This window comes from Lemur catta, chromosome 2 (assembly GCF_020740605.2).
Source record: "Lemur catta isolate mLemCat1 chromosome 2, mLemCat1.pri, whole genome shotgun sequence".
NCBI classification, from domain to species: domain Eukaryota; kingdom Metazoa; phylum Chordata; class Mammalia; order Primates; family Lemuridae; genus Lemur; species Lemur catta.
In genome coordinates this window covers 95915460-95931570 of record NC_059129.1, presented here as the reverse complement: position 1 = coordinate 95931570, position 16111 = coordinate 95915460, and the positions used below count along the sequence as shown (strand labels likewise).

General features: G+C 37.4%; 1 protein-coding gene across 1 annotated transcript in view; it reads right to left on the bottom strand.

Moving 5' to 3' along the window:
- Positions 1 to 16111, bottom strand: part of GRIK2 (glutamate ionotropic receptor kainate type subunit 2) — a 599434-nt gene that overhangs the window by 347536 nt on the left and 235787 nt on the right. The window lies entirely within an intron of this gene.

Below are 16111 nucleotides of genomic sequence, written 5' to 3'. Positions count from 1 at the left end.
TTTTTTCCCTGTAAAAAATTGATAATAATTATTACCATATGGAAAAAATCAAATGAGCTAATGTATACAAATCATATAGCACTGTGGTTGGCACATACTAACCCTTTTTACTGGTTTCTGGAAACTACTTTTCCCTTGGATTCCAGGGTTCACTGGTATTTGTGTACCTCAGTAGGCCCTGTTTGCTTTCAAAACCCTGAGTGTAGCCCTATGAGTGGACTCTTTATCCAAATCTCTTCATTAAAACCATCTAAGTGAATTCTACTTCCTGCTAGGACTCTAACTAATATATTACCTCTATGCTGGTGCCTCTCAAATGTGTATCTCTTGCCAGATCACTTCCTAGAATGCTAGACTCCTAAATCCACTTTTCTATTTGATATTTGTGTACTACAGAGTTATCCTTACCTAAAGAAAGCTCTGGCCTTTGCCATATCTAAGCCCTTGGAATGTCCTACCTGATAAGAATGTTTTTGTTTATCTAGGCACCTTGGGCCACACAAGATAGTCTAACAATGTGATTTGTGGTAGAGGCTTTGGGCCATGTGGTTTCAGCTCAACCTCCAAAAGGGCTGGAGACTACAGGTCAGCCAAGTTGGGTGGTCATGTCTACATGACCAAGCTCGAATAAAAACTTTGAATATCAAAGCTGGAGTGAGCTTCCCTGGTTGGTAATACTACATGCATATTGTCTCACATCATTTCCTGGGGAAATTAGTACTGTCCACAAATCGACTTGGAGAGGGCAATTGGAATCTCTGAGAATTGACCTCTCCTGGACTCTGTCTTATGCATCTCTTTCCTTGGCTGATTTTAATCTATATCCTTCTGCTGTTATAAATTGTAACAGTGAGTATAACAGCATTCAGTACATTTTGTGAGTCATTCCAGAAAATTATCAAACTTGACAGTGATCTTTGGGACTGCTGAAATTGCAGTTGGTGTCAGAACAAGAGTGGTCTTAGGGGCCCCTGAACTTTACACTTAGTGTTAGAAGGGAAGCTGGCCTTCAAGGCTCCTGAATAATGCTATATCTTTACTTTGATGTTTAGTAGATACTTTAAACATAGTATTTCAAAATTAGCTCTTCATCTCTGTATCTTCCAAAGCTTCTCCTCCCTCAGTTACCCCCACCTAGGAAAATGGCAACTCTTATCTTTCCAGTTACTCAAGTTAAAATCATAGGTGTTATCTTTGATTGCTCTCTTTCTGGCACATCCATATCTAGCATTTTAGTAAATCCTATCAGATCTACCTTCAAAATATACCTAAAACATTGATTCTACCACCCCAAAAAACAATGGTGATCTAGCACCTCTTGTATTATCCTTGACAGAACTAGAGCCCATTCTATTAAGTGAAGTATCACAAGAATGGAAAATGAGCACCACATATACTCACCATCAAATTGGTATTAATTGATCAACACTTATGTGCAAATGTAGTAGTAACATTCATCCAGTGTCGGGCAGGTGAGAGGGGGAGGGGAGGATGGGTAGAGTCACACTTAATGGGTGTGGTGTGTACTGTCTGGGGGATGGACACGCTGGAAGCTCTGACTTGGGTGTGGCATAAAAGGCAATATATGTAACCTAAACATTTGTACCCTCATAATATGCTGAAATTTAAAAAAACTACAATATATATGTATATATACCTAAAAAACAACCAACTCTTACCACTTTTAACACATTGAACCAAGCTACCATGATCTCTCAAGTGGGTAATCAAAAAAAGCCTCCTAACTAGTGTTGCCTTTATATATTTGTATATCCAACAACTATTCATAACCTGTGGGGTTTATTTTTTAAATCCAGTGAATGTAGTGCTCTAGACATTTTAAGGTAGGTGTGAATGAGGAATGTACAAACATACACAAGAGGTTTTCATGCAAGACTGGATCTCATGAAAGAAGCTAGGTAGAACCATATTGAGAGGCCATTGAAATATGGAGTCTTTAGATTTGACTCAATATACAAAGAATTCCAAAGCAAAGATACATTATAACAGTGGCTTGTGATTGTCTAGGCCAACTGGAGAAAGTCACTGTGGTTTTAGAAAGCCAGTCTGTCCAAAGAAAACTGTACATTAAACAGTACAGAGAAAAGGATGCAGTTCTACTGGGTAGGGTCTCAGTGCTAAAACCAGAGGAGGTCTCAGGTTCAGGATGGGGGAAGCAGTAGAGATAATGGAGGTGAAGTGGACATGAAGTTGCAGAACTCTTACCATGTGCTTGGGACTGGGTCCAATATGCAGGACTAGCTCCACAGCACCCCCAAGAAGAACCTACCTGGTCACAGTGGGACTGAAGTGAGGTGTTATGTGGAGTATATATATGATTGCAGCAGATAAGTGTTAAGCAAGGCAGAAGCCGCCAGCCTATTACTTCTAAGGTCAACACCAAAATATACTGCCTTCATTTCTTCTTTCTTTGATACCAAAAAAAGCAATTATGCCATTATTAAAAAGTAAACAATGCTCTTCACCACGCCAAGGCTAAAACCCTTTGGCTCCTAGAGCTTCAGGGTCTAAGCTCAGTATGTGCTAAGGTCAATTGCCTATTCAGAATGCTTGAGTTTATGAGATGCTAATATAATTAATGTTGCATTTTAATTCTTTTTTTTGCTTATTGCTATTAAAACGTGCTTGCATCTCAAACATGAGAGAAATAAGCACATTAGTGACTTAAGTGCTCTACTCGCTGGGGGTACCACAGTCATGGTCAGTGGCTTAGTCTGAGGCTGACTCAGCCCTAGATCTATCCTGTCATCTAATCATGAATGAAAAGGTAACTGTATTGGTCAGGACTCTCTCAGTAATGTGTGCAAACCCAATTCACACTACTCTCAGCACAAAAGTGACTCACTGTCTCCCATAACTGAAAATAAACTCAGGGCATGGTTGAAGCCAGGAATTCTTTCTTTGTTTCTCAGTGCTTGTTTTCTTTGTGTTGCCTTCATTACTCCTTAACTTTTTCACATTTGATGGTATGGACCAACAAAATCTCATACTCATAAAGAGAGATCTTCCTCAAAAGTTCTGTCCATATCCTAGGACTCTCTCTGGCCCAGAGTGGGGTTATTTGGTGGAAGTAGGTGGGTTAAAGTTAGATGCCTACCTTTGTGGCATCAGTGTGCGATAGGGGAATAAAATGAGCCTCACCTGAACCACAGGGACCAAGAAGATTCCCTCAAAGGGATTCTGGGCAGACAAATACATAAAGAAACACAACCCAGAAATGCATCACAGCAATGTTTCGGAAACTCTCTACACAGGATGACTATAACTTTGGTTTGTAACCAAGTTTGGTAATATTTTGATTCAATGGTTGTTTATAGTCAAAGTCAGTCTATTATTTTTTATCAGACTGGGACCCTTTTAAGAGTGAAAGCAACAGTAATTAGACAAAACACTTAGTAATTAGACAAAGACAACAAACGTCATCCAAGAACATCCTGGGAAAACTGGGAGTTCTGCACATTTCTCCCCCTACCTCACAGCACACATCATACTTCATCATACATACTTCATTGCCTTCTGTCCTGGCAATGCTACTGACCCACCCCCAGGGGGACCAACACACCTCATTGTTCAATTCTGATGGCCACCTTGCAGGTAGGTGCCTTTGTCTCCTGACAACCTGCTCAGATGTACACCTGTCCTTCTGTTGCTCTCAGTGGCCTCTCTGCTTGTGATAACTGAACTTCGGCTTTCCCAACAGTGGTTTTTAAGTAGCCTGCTGTCCTTTAATCCTCAGTTGTGTCCAAGTCAAGGCAGTTATGAAGCAGCAAATAATCCTTCACAGCTCTTATTCTGGCTCTGTCCCAGGATGCTGCTGTTATTGGTTTTATACTGCCACTTAATACATCAAATATGATTTAAAGTTGACATTGATGAAAAAGCTTAAGATGCTTTATGTTGTTGGGCTCATGACTAACAAAAATTATTATAACTACTATATGCTGGTGGGAATGTCAAGTGGAATCTGACTCTTTAGGAACTCAGTTTTTAGTTTACCTTTTGCCCCCCCTAAAAATATCATTAACCCCAAACTCTTCAATAATTGTGTTCATTGAACATACTTATCTTATGAATGATTAGAAGAGGTGACTATATCAAGAATACATGATAGCACATACTGTGTCCTTTGAATTAAGAATCCAGAAGTAAAATACAAAAGTATAAACAGCAGATGTTTGCCACCTATGAGATTATAGAGTAGTGGTAAGACAGACATGCAAATCATTTTTCCTCAATGAATTATGTGCAATCATGTGGGCATTTCCAAAGTGCAATAGAAGTGTTCGGGATAGAATGCCTAAGGATGGGTACCCATTTTAGCAGGCAGACAAGGATGGATGGATGTTGTAGGAATAGAAAATAGTATGTACAAAACACCATGATATTAGAGTATGAAAAATTCAAAAAGCCTTGAGAGTTGCTTGGTTGATGCTGCTGGAGAATCAAGTACATGATGTGACATGGTAGGAAGTGAGGCTGGACCAGTAGTTGGCATAAACTGCTTATGAAGGGCATCATGTTAGATTGAAATTTCTAAGTGAAGAAAATTCATTGTTGCAAGTATTTAAAAAACAACTCAGGTGGGCTTAAGCAGAAAAATTCAGGTGGTTTCATAAAACCCAAGTGCGGGAATTCAGTCAGCCCTTGAAAACAGAAACAAGGGGGAACAAGGCTATTAAGATAGCACCATCTTTCATTTCTGTTCTTTGTGTGTCTGCTTCATTCTTTTCTTTCTAACTAGAGCAGCTTTTCCTGCTTCACAGTTCACACAGAAGACATGGCCATCCTTCAACTACCCAGTCCAGCAGCTGGCAGAGACCAATTAATCTCTCTTCATCCCAATTCCAAATTCCTGGAAAAGAGAATATAATTGGCCCAGCTGTGTTAACTCTTTGCCTAATCAACTGTAGCCAGAAGCAAAGGCTTACCTTCAAGTGTGAACATCACTGCCTGGGCCCTATCTCTGAGGGTGAGTAAACTGGGGTGTTCTGTGACTTGGGTATGTTTCCTCTGCCTACCACGGAATCACTGAAGAAATTAACAATAATTATATAAACAAATTTCCCTGTGAAAAGATCACTTTGGTGGTATATCTAAGAATGGATTTCTGGGTGGTAAACTAGGGTATTTGAAATAGTTCAAGATTTTAATAGAAAGGAGATCATCGTGCATTTTAGCTTCCATCAGCATAAGTGAGAGAATAACAGGGGGAATTCTCTCCATACTCTCCCTCATCCTAGGCTTGACTGATGGCCTACCATGTATCTATATGAATTATTTATTATTTATTTCCCTGGAAATACAATTTCTTATAAAGAATTTAACTACACCGTTAACTGAGGCTATGTGTGTTGAATTTTTGAATCTTGATTTTAGTTCAAAAGACCTTTGGATTGTTCTGAAACATATGCCACATTGCTAACATAATAGACTCACATTAATCAAGATCATTGGACTGACACATAACAATAGAAATCTAATCTATTAATTTATAATAAAAATAAAAAACTGTCACAGGCATAGCAATATTCGAATGGAATGGAATTCTCAAGCTATGTGAGAAACCATACCACAATCTGAAGGTTGCTTAATACTTTGAAATCAGAACAAAGGGAATTGGCTCAATGAATGTAATAACCATAGATAACATTTATTGAAGACTTGTGTTTTATCCACAAGAACTCTCTGAAGAAGCAGTATTGTCAGCCTTAATTTCTCAGATAAGGTGAAAACATTGATATCTAGAATATTATTTTCTAAGTCCCATGGCTATTAAGTGGCAAAGCCAGATATAAATCCTAGAAGTCTTACTCCAAATCTAGTAAGCAATCTTTGCATACAGAGTGCAAAATGGCTGGTCTTATTGCTAGTAAAAGCTAAGAATCCATTTCCCATTAATAATTTTTGGACAAGTGTCTACCTTTGGTTTACTCTGTAAGACTGTTTTTTAAGAAACTTAAATATCTGACTTATCTTCTTTCTGACGGACATATTCCTTCTTCTTTTTTTGGTTATGTTGGTACCTTTAGTCAGGATGTAGTAAAATCTTGCTTACTTTGGAGGTTTTCTATGTTTCTGTTGTAGCTTTGCAACATTTCATTCTCATTCATTATGTGATTTCACCGTTTTGACTCTCAGAGGGTAATTTAATTTCCAGTTGTTTCCAAAATACTTTAGGCCACAACGACAATGGCAATGAAATTTGTGCTGCAGATTGACTTTTATTGACCCATAAGTTTGGACAGTGTAACTATTCTATTTGCTCTCTATTTGTTATACAAACATAACATCCAGCCTTGTATTTAAGCATAAATCTTACTTCATTTTTAAATATCTATTCCAAAATATTTTTAGAGTTTAAATCCTTTATTTTCTTTATTGGTATTGCCTTGAATATTTTTTCTTATGCCTTTCTGATTGTCACTTACTATTTCTATCACTTTTTAAATCCTTACCACCGTTTCATAAATCAACCAACTTAATTTTTTAGGCTTAAAAAGATGAGTGAGGGGTCCATCTCTACTAATCCCTTCTCAAACAGTAAGCTGATGCATTGTATATCCTCTCTCATAACTGACATTAAGCAGTGTCCTTAATTGTCATTCTGTGTGGGACTTCTGAATACTGGGTTCAGTTAGCACCCCTTTCCATGCACACATGGATATTTATGCACTGTTCCTTGCTCCTACTCCTTATCAATATGATGCTATCTTTCCATCTCTCCTGCATCTCTACTACTTAATTTCATGTCTATAGCCCATTGTGATTCATCCTAAATTTTGAAAAGAAAGTAAACAATAAACTGTTCATTATTTGTCTTTATTATTATGCAATTCAGATGATTTTTGAGAATGATATTTGATAATATTTATGATGATTTGTTATGTGCAAGTGGGTTTTCCTCTTTGTGCAGGAATATGATGCACAGAGATTTGAACAAACTGAAAGTTACTTAAAACTAATAAGTGGCAGAAGTGGAATTTTACTCTTTGGTCAAGCTATATTTTTTTTTATGAGTAATACTTCTAAAGAGTAGGTGGTAAGAAGGACTGAATTAAATTGGACTGTTCTGTTTCTTTTGCCAAACTTCTCAAAGTATCTAGATAATCATTTCTCTTAAGAAGAATATTTAGGTATTTATACGATAGGTGGATTAAGTTTCTACAAAAAAATCCTACTCTACCAGAAATTCATATAGATTTTCTGGGCAGAAAACAAACTCTGCAATCCATGTACTGAAACCTAAAATACTCTTAGAAGATTTGCTGTTCAAAAATGTGTTTGAATCTTTTTGAACTGTTGAAGGAAACCTATAAACTTGAGACTTAGGGAAAGGAATGGGCATTAGATGAGTACATTAAAATCAGAGGCACTCTGAAAATTGTTAACTTTTATTAGTCACTGGGAATCAAGAACTAGGGGTGAAGATCTCTGATTTGTCAAAGTTCCTTAGCTATAGTTTTCATTGTATTCAGAGGTCAAAGTTAGTAATACCAGGACACTCAATCCCCACACGTGTCATCTGCATTTCCAACTTCTTGATAAAATTTAAAACTGCAGTAAAAACCACTAAATTGTCAATGCAAGGAGTAAAAAGTGGAAACTGCGAAAGATTTCAGAGCAGAGGTGGATAAGAGAGTGGGTTAAGCATGCAAAATGGTTCAGAAGGCAGAAGTAATGGCAGTGCCATGGTCTGGCACAGAGGCTAAAGTAGATCCATAACCCAGGCCTCGGCCATGAGGTATATGGACACCTTGGGTGGATGTGGCAGGAATGAAGTATAAGTTGGATAGAAAACTATCTGAGATAGAAAACTAATGCAGTATTAAGACAGTCCCTCCTCCCAAATAGAAGCCAAAATCCAAATCATGAAATTTGTCATAATGCAAACATGACAAATATGGCTGGTGTTGGTATTGAATACCTTATAGGGTGGAGAGAAGAATAGGGAGAGAAGAGTCACATAGCAGCAGATGCTGTGCAATCTCAGTCTCCCAGCCATTCTGGCTCTAGAGATCCTAGACCAGCTATCCAACTTGTGGAAAAGCTCCATTATCTGGAGGGATAGAAGCTGGACTCAAAGGGTGACAGAAAGAATTAATCTGGAGGTTAGGATCCCAGTCAAGTGAGTTGTATGCAATCAGTTTCTAGTTCTAATAGAGGACTAGAAGGAAAGAAGTAAAACAAAACAAAAGAAACAAACAAACATACACCAGGATGGATAACAGTTGTATCTTTGTGTAGTTGTGCATAGCAGGAGTTACTACTAGATACAATGACCTTAATTTTAGAGAAGCAGATGAACTCTAAAACCTACTTATATGACATTGGGCCTTATGTTAAGCTACCTGGCCTGGTGCTTACAAATTTTGATATTAGATGTGTATTCAATTTTTGATAAATATTTATTAGGCAGTTACTATGAAACGGACTCTATCCTAGGTAGATAGAACACCACGGAAACCAGGATGATAGAGAGACTTCATAGTTTAATGGAGGAGATTGACAATAATCCATCGGTTGGGGTATATTGTTATAAGTTATACCATGAGGGAAGTGCATAGGCAGGTAGAATTTTCCAGTAAAAGGATATTTAAGATAAAATTTTAAAGGACTCTTAATTAAATAGGCCAAGGGGAGAGGGTTAGGCTTGACTCTTGGGGGAGAAAAAAAATATTTAGGCAGAGGGAAGTTAATGCACAAGGACACCGATAATGAGAGAGTATGGTGATCTTGGGTAACTGCAAATAGTTCAGTTTGCCTGGCATTGAACAAGGAGGAAGTATGGTGGTGAGAGATTAGGTGGTGGGGGTATACTCTGGGATAGTAAGCAGAGGTTGTGCCCCTAGATAGGCAAGAATGAGAGCTTGGAAAGTCAGGACCAGATAGCTAAGTAAGATAGGAATCTGGAGTATGTGTTGCCAGGCAAGACTTTGAAGGATGAGACAAGTATGTTGTTCTGAGTGAGTAATTTGGTATAGGAAAATGAGAGCTGCCTGGGGAAAGGAGGTCTGACAGAAGCAATCCACTGCATAACCCTGATGTGGTGTCCTTCCATGGTTAAAGTCTACTGTCACTCTTTAAATCTTTTGACAACCTTGGCACAATTTTCAGCACCTCTTGAATTTTCTCAAAAGTGAACCAACAAGTATAGATTTTACTGAGAAGTTAGCGGGAGAGTCAGGGGGAAAGGTTTACATCACAAGTCATAATGAGCTCCAAAAATCCCCAAGTCTCTTTTCTTGGTTATGTAACACCTAGTCTTCCTCCCTTCATACATTGTCCAATTATCTCCCATTTTCCTATGTCAAACATAAACTCTATCTCAACTCCTCAATCTTAGGTACAAACTGACAAAGACAGCCTGGAGGTTACTAATCAAAGAAATCATACATTGATTCTCTTTTTGGGGGAAACTGCTATGCTCCCTACTGTGAAAAATAACATTTCCTCACATTGCTAGAGTTGGTCACAATTCTTTCAGTCCTGCATCATCAAATCTTCCTTCTCTACTGGTCTATTCTGAGAAGAATACAGACATACTGTAATTTATTTAATTTTAAATGAATTTGCTCTTGACACAAATTCCCTGCCATCTATCACCTAATTTTTCTGCTTTTCATTGAAGAAAATTTCTAAAAAGTATTGTCTATATTTATAGTTCCCAAGTCCTTGCCTACTAACTTAGTACATTCAGGCTGCTATAAAAAAGTACTATAGAAGAGGTGGCTTATAAACAACAGAGATTTAATGCTCACAGTTCTGGAGAGCTGGAAGTTTGGAGTCAGGGTAACAGCATGGTCATGTTCTAGTGAAGACTCTCTCTTGAGTTGTAGAGGACCACCTTCCTGTATCCTCACAAGGTGGAAGGAGGGCGAGCTAGCTCTCTGGCCTCTTCTGCTAGGCCACTAATTCCATTCATGAGGGTGGAGCCCTCCAAAAGGCTCCACCTCTAAATACCATCACATTGGGATAGGGTTTCAACATATGGCTTTTGTGGAAACACAAGCATTCAGTCCATTGCAACTTTTATTCTCATTTAAGCTCACTCTAATCATGTTTTTGTCCCCATCACTCCACTGAAACTGCTTTTGTCAAGATTATCAATGACCTCCAGAGTGTAAATACTATAATCAAGTTTCAGTCTTCATTTTCCTTGACATATCAGATTACTCTCTTCCTCTTTGATATGAATTTTTCACTTGACTTACAGGATACCCCACATTCTTGGTTTTCCCCTTATCTTGCAGACCATTTCTTCTCATCTCCCAGTCTTCTTTGTTTATACTCACTTTTGTGGCAATCTTACCCAGTTTCATAACTTTAATGTTACTTTTAAATGAATATTTCAGCCCAGACTCTTGTGGATCTCCAGACTCCTATACCCAACTGTCTACTCCATCATATCTCCACTTAGATGCTAGAAAGCACCCAAAACTTAATACATCCAAAGCTGTACTCTGCTCCCATAACAATCTTCTTAGTCAGTTGATGGAAATGCCATTGTTTAAGTTCTCACCCAGGGTAGGTCCTTTGCCTGGAATGCTCTTCTGATAACATGGCTTGCTCTCTCATACACCTTGACCGTCCTATTTAAAGTTGTAGCCCTCTCTTTTTATGATTCAGATTCCTCTTATACCACTCTATTTCTTTTTTCTGTTATACTCATCACCTTCTAACATACTCTATAATTTACATGTTTATGACACTGATTTCTTGTTCTGTCTCCCTCCTCTAGAATATAAACTCCAGAAAGGCATTGATTTTGGTCTGATTTGTTTTTGGCTGTGTGGCAAGTGATTAGTGCATGTCTAGAACATGGTAGATGCTCAAATACATTTGTTGAATGAATGAATGAAATGATCTTTAATCCTGAGAAGCTTGCAGTTCATTTGGGGAAATAAATTATATGTTTCAAAAAGAATGTCTGCCAGAATCAGGCAAAATGTGCCAAGTGATAAGTGAGTAGAATAGACCCGAAGTGCTAAGGCATTGTTTTTTCTAAGGATTCAGAAGACAGAGCTCAGTTTGAATAATTCATTCTGGGGGAAAATTGATCATAATCTAGGAAAGTGAAGATGAGAGTAAAACATTTTAGATGAGAGCAATTTAGGGCCTCAATGCCATTTCATTTCTGCATTTAAAAGAAAGCTATTTGTTGCCAAAAAAAAAAAAAAAAAAAGACAAAAAGAGTTCATTCCAACTGGAAGTCTCTTTCTTCTTTGTGAAAGTGCAAAACAATGCTCCACTAATGGATCTTTTGGTTAATGCATGTGTGATGGCTGCTACTAGGTGCTGGAGGGGGGATGGGTAGTGGTATGTACAGAAGGCAAAAAGAAATTGGTCTGTAAGCCCCATTTCAAATCATATTTTTTTAAATCAGTTAACTGCAAAATAAAGGGAGGAGGGAATTAAAATCGTTACTCAGGAACAAAAGAAAAAATAAAAGTGGGCCAAGGGAAAAGCTTTTAGCAAATGTGAAAAAATAATGCTGGCACTGATGATGGACCACTTAGGAGTGATTATTTCTAATGGAACAAAGAGGGATGGCAGGTGCTGGGAGGTGCAGGCTGGAGTCTCCTCAAACAGGCCCAGGGCTCACCAATTGTCACTTTCTCTTGGGGCTTAGGCTGACTTTCTGCCTAAGCCCCCTATCCCATGTCCTGCATCAGTTGTTTCTGGGCACCATGGATTGTGAGTTGAAACGGCTCTTGGTACAACTTCTCTTTTTCCACTGCGTATTCTTTGACAGGAGCAGTTGGGAACTAAACTGAAAAGGAGGTGGATAAATTTTACCTTTACCCCAAATATCCCTGCTCTTATCCTTTCGCTCACATTGGTGACCCCTCTGGTGCTTCAGAAAGCAAGTGGACTGGATGCTTTTTCTCTCTTAGACAAACAGTGCAAGCTTTTTCCTCTCCTTCTAGCCAAACAGCGGAAGACATGTTTCTGGTCATTTAGACTGACGTCCTTAGATTTCTAATATGTTTCTTCTCTAGGGATTATTAGCATTTTAAAACTTTGCTCTTCAGCTGTGGCCTGAAAAATACTATCTGCTCTGGAAGGTGAAGGAGAATTTAAGTGCCTAAATTCATTTTAAGAATGGGGTCCAGTCTGCTTTCAGGTTGTTTTGGTTCAAAGGAAACAAGTCATTTGTCTGGACATCCCAGGATGCCTTGTTCCAAAGAGCTTGTCAAGGAGCACTGACTCTCCTTTAACTGCATGAAACTCATTCCTGGAAGATCTGGAGATGCCAAAAGGGCTCTTCTGGCCTCTATTGCTCTCATCTGCAGCCCTAATGTATAGTCTCTGCTCAGACTGAGTACTGACTCCTACCCAATTTCACCTTTCCATACTTCTTTCCTTCTTACAGCAGGGACTTCCCTCCCTCAGCCACACAGTATCAGCCATCAGTGATCCAAGACTAATATACTCTGGATTTTTTTCTTATATTTGGCTGGCACCTGGTTTGATTTCCCTGACTCTATCCTGAAGCACAGTAACCCTACTGAATATTTTTTAAACTCATTTTCCTGTTTTCTGTAAGTCTTAAATCTCCAGGCTTATTATGGGGAGGCCATCAAGAGACATTTAGGAAGGAAACTCAGTTCTAATAATTTATGAGAATATAGGGGGAAACTTGAGCATGACCTGTACTTACATACGGACCAAGTCATCTATGAGAGTCAGGGCTGACTATTAGTTAGTAAACATCTCTGTGGTGGACTAGTTGTTGGTAACTGCCTGTGACAAAATGGGTTGTTAAACATTTTGAATAGTATTCCAACCCACTGTGATTTAGAGGCAGTTGTAGAATGGCAAAAATATGGACTTAGATTGAGCCAGACATGGGTACCAAAGACTAAGTGACCTTGAGCAAATTGCGTAACTTCTTTACTTCTTCCATGTTCTCTGTGATTTCTCTATACTTCCTGAGAGAATTATGGTGACAGAAATAAAATATGTATCAAAGTTTCTAGAGCTGCTATTATGTCTCTTGTGTGTTGTTTGTTTGTTTTTATCCCAAGACCTAAACTACCTTCTAGGAGGAGAGAGGAGAAAGCAGTTAGAAGGGAGCTTCTGGAAAGAGAATGACTCTGGCAATTATTCAGAATATTTAATCCCTTCTACAATTCTGTGACAATATAAATAATTTTAAAATAGAATTAGTATTATTTCAAACAGTAAATACATAAAATCATGGGTTAATAAGCAATCTTTATAGCTTTAAACTCAAGTTTTACTTAATCATGTAAATCTTTCTCTGCATTAAAGGCAATGAATAGCATGATGCGTGGCATCTTGGCTCATAACTTTAAAAAATGAACTCAAAATATTTTTAAAGGCAATTTTCATATCCATTTCCCAGAGAAAACATGATAACTCAGGAAAAATATTTTTACATAGGATGTAATATGGCCCACAATGTGTGGTTTCTGATGATAAAATTAATAAAATATAAAAGTATACCTTGGAGAATCTGGATGAATAGTTTATGTGATCATTGGTCTAATTCAAATCTCAAATGAGTCCCTTGTTTTCATATTCCCAGAACCTGGAACAGTGAAAGGCATTTAGCAGGTGCCAACAAATATTTATGTGACCAATGATTCTGGTCACTGTTAGTCCAATCCTAATTTTATTGACCCTATTTATATTAGCTTCTAAGCTGTAGATAGACTTCTGAGCTACAACATACCTAAAGTTGTAGCCTAGCTTTATTGCAAGTCTGCAACATACTTATTTCCCCCAAAACTTGATTAGGAATACACTTGAATAAACCAGTGGTTCTCCATCAGAAATGATGTTGCCACCAGGGGACAGACTTTTGGCAAAGTCTGGGAATGGCCGGTGCTACTAACATCTAATGGATAAAGGCCAGGGATGCTGCTACACATCCTACAATACACAGGTTAGGCCCCCACAACAAAATAGTTATCTGGCCCCAATGTAAATAGTACCAAGGTTGAGAAACTTTGGCGTAGGCCATACATATTTGAGACTAACACTAGCACATCACAGTGATATGTAATGTTGCCTTCTGCTTCCCATGCTGAACAATTTATGTCCTAGTTTATAAGATGTGTATTCTAGCCATTTAGGTACATTTTCCATGATCGAACTTTATTTTGCCTTCCCTTTTACAATATGGCAGAGCCTATTCATCTTCAGTCAAAAAAAACCATGACTGAGTGAGTTGAATGAGAGACATTATGACATTATGCATCTTTTTTATGGCAACAGGATGCTAGTTCAGATATAATCTTTATACTTTCTAAAACTGGAAATACTATATATACCATTTACTCATCTCTGTTTATCTCCCATTTCTATTTGGCTATAATTTCTTATGTCTCATAAAATAAAAACTTTCCTTAAAGTGCACTTCTATAATCTTGGATAAAACTTTGGGTCCTCAAAAATGCACATAGTGCACAAGTTGCAAAGATTATATCAAATGATGGTTTCTATTTAATGCTTTCCACATGCCTTAACATCTCTCTACCTGGAGTCAATTGTCTACATTAGAGTTCTGTGGTGCAGAGATGTGTGTAGAGAGCTGTGGACCCTGGCCTATTTAGCATCTTCTGCTAAGTCCCTCGTCACCTGCCAATACATATAGAGGCTTGTTTCTTTTTGTGTTACCCCTCAGTTTTTCCTTATTTGTTTCTGTCATGAGGAAGTATAGAGTTATAGTGAAAAACGTGAGTGCTACATTCAACATTTTGGGTTTAAATCCTGATTCTGACACTTATTTTTCCTTGGAAAAGTTCCTTAATGTCTTTAAGACTCAGATTTCACATTTTTGTATATGGGGACAACAAAACAGAGTTGCCATGAAAATAGAAAAATGAAGAATGCATGCTAAGTGCTTAGACTGTAACTAGCCTGCCGCAAGATTTCAATAGTTGTTGTCATAATGATCATTATTGATGTTTATTTCTTATGCATTATATCTCTTTCCAGTTTCTCTTCTCTGTGTTAGTAGTAATGGGATAATTTCCTCTCCAAATGTCTCTATTATTTTCTCCTTTCCATCTATTCCTGTCTGAAGATTGAAAATTTTAAGATGACATTGAAAGAGAAATGTAGCAGTTTTAAGCACTCTCTCTGGCAGGAATTTTAATTTATTCCATGAATAAAGAATCTCCAAAGTCATCCTCAATATTCTGTGGTGATATTTTTGTAAATTTTGAAATGTAAGGGCAGAATATTTACAGAAATGCTACAGTTGTAAAATAAAGCAATTTGATATGTTATTCTTACTGGGTTTTTTTTTTCAATTGTATTCTGATATAATTGAAGTAAACCAAAATTTAAAGTATAAAATTTGATTAGTTTTGACATCATGATATCATCACAGTTACAATAACAAATATTTTCATTACTAAGTTTCCTTCTGCCCCTTTGTAATTATGCTTAGTTTTTACTTTATCAGAAGGCCAGCAGGTAAGAATTAACTAGACTTAGATCAACACAAGTAAATCTTGTACTGTCTCAACCAGAAATGCAGCATCATGATTAAGTCACCAAGAAGATAACAAAATCTTTTCTTTAAAAATCTAAGTAGGGAATGTAGTCATATTAGAATATGGATTATTAAGCAAAAAACTGTGCATATTTATTCATCAGTTCACTCAACAAATGTGTATTAAGCATCTACTACAAGTCATATCCTGTTCCAGGAGGTGAGGTCACAGTTCTAAAGAAGACAAATCCCCTTGCCTTGTGGAACAGCTTATTGGGGTGAGAAGCAACAAACTAAAAGCCTTATGAGAAGAGTAGGCAGTCCCAGTTGATATTTTTAAGGTGGTATAAAAAGAAATGACAGAAATGGAAAATATTATCCAAAGTATTAGATGGTGATAGGATTTATCACAAAAATTTATAAATATCATTTACATGTAATAAGAGTTCAATAACAAAGCTAATTTTGTAATTATTTAACTGAAGTATAAGAAAGACAGTGAAGGGCAGAAGTGATACTCATATTCAAAATAAATATGCATTAATGCAACTTAAAAATATATTATCATCAAAATTCTTAGAAGCATGATAAAGGCTAATTGAAAGCAAGGAAGTTCAGGAT